Source organism: Arachis ipaensis, chromosome B01, assembly GCF_000816755.2.
Source record: "Arachis ipaensis cultivar K30076 chromosome B01, Araip1.1, whole genome shotgun sequence".
NCBI classification, from domain to species: domain Eukaryota; kingdom Viridiplantae; phylum Streptophyta; class Magnoliopsida; order Fabales; family Fabaceae; genus Arachis; species Arachis ipaensis.
Genome location: NC_029785.2, coordinates 128,071,949 through 128,073,745, shown reverse-complemented (window position 1 = coordinate 128,073,745; position 1,797 = coordinate 128,071,949).

Sequence of the window (1,797 nt, the reverse complement as noted above, 5' to 3'; positions counted from 1 at the left end):
TCCCTATAGATAGAAATCTTGAAAAATTCTCATTATTTTGACTAAGCTTATTGTGTATGCATATGCAAAAAAATAAGAAAATGAAAGTAAAAATCCTAAGAACCTAAAATGAAATGTAAAAGTGTTGGATTAGAAATTTGTCACCCAAGATTGCCGATCGGTCGGACGACCTCCCCACACTTAAAAGTTTGCACCGTCCTCGGTGCACTCAAAGATGAGCAAGGGGGTACGGCGACATATTCCTCCTCAACATCAAATTTACTCTTCTTGGAGGGATTTTCTTTGATTTTAGCTTCCCATGGAAGTTCCGCATCTCCTAAGTCTTCAACCACTTCTTCCTCTTCTTCAATGGTCATAGGTTCCTCCAATTGTTCTAACACAAAGTAGCCTTCCTCTTTTTCCACCGGAGTTTCCAATCTCTCCTTCATGCTATGCTCTTCTTGAGCCATGGGAGTTCCTTGAGTGTCCAAAAGTTGGGATGCTAACCGGTTTACCACTGCATCCAAGGCGGTCATGAATTGTTGCACATCCCTTGTCATCTCCTCATGTCCTTGAAGAAGAACACCAAGGGTTCCATCCATTAGAGGTTGGAGTGGATAAGAAGGTTCATTGTCTTGGAGAAAGGGTTCATTATAGGAAGGTGGTTCTTCTTGGTGAGGTGGTGGTGTGTATTGAAGTGGTTCTTGGGAGTAGTAATCTTGGAATTGTGGTTCCATGTATGGCTCATATGGTTCAAAAGGAGGTTGGTATGGTGGGTAAGGATCATGGTCATATGGAGGTGTTTGTTGAAAATAGGCTTGTGAGTGTGGTTGAGGGTCATGTTGAGGGTATGGCTCATAGGCATATGGTGGTGGTTCTTGAAAGTCACAAGGGAGTTCACCATAGCCATTAGATTGATATGTATCAAAGAATGGCTCTTCTTCATAGTGCATGGCATATCAAGGCATCTAATAGAATCAAGGTGAATTAAATTTAGCTATTTTGAGTCCTAAAAAGCATGTTTTCACATTCAAGCACAATTAAAGGAGAATATACAAAACCATGCTATTTCTTGAATAAATATGGGTAAAAGGTGATAAAATCCCCAAAAATCAATACAAAACAAACCGTCAAATTGGGGTTTGTCAGTCATCGACCAAAGCCATATGATCTTATCAAAATATACTATAAAACTAAAATTAAACATAGAATTACAAGTCATCATCTAGATTTTCAATGATACAAAAAATTAAACAATTTTGATTCCAATAAATCAGAATAGGAATTGAAACTCTATATTGGCTGACTTGTGTTTCATAACCCTCTGGAAGTTTGATAATGAAAGAATGAGCATTGGCTACTCTTGTAGCTTCTTCAATCTCAACTTGGTCAGCATCAGATCTTTCTAAGAGCATATTTTCTCTAATTGTTATCGCAAACAAAGCCAGTTCTTGACTCACTAGTCCTATTTGCTGCCTCAACCATTTTAGCTTTAAACTCTTAACATCATTCCCATCTAACAAAACTTGTCTTACATACAATTTCTTCAATTAATTAGTGTCACATAACATACTATACCATATCATATGGCTTTTGATTAATATGCATAACTTCAGTTCCAAATTTTTTGACAAGCAAATAAACTACATACTAAACAAGAATGCAACTTTACTTAGCCATCACTCAAATTGAGAAATTGTAACTTTTAAGTTTACTTGATAGAATCTCTCTATGAGGGACACAACCATGCTCTTTTCGGAGCCGCTGCTGAGCAATCCCCAGTGCAGATGAGTAACCTTGCAGTGCTCTATTCTCCCC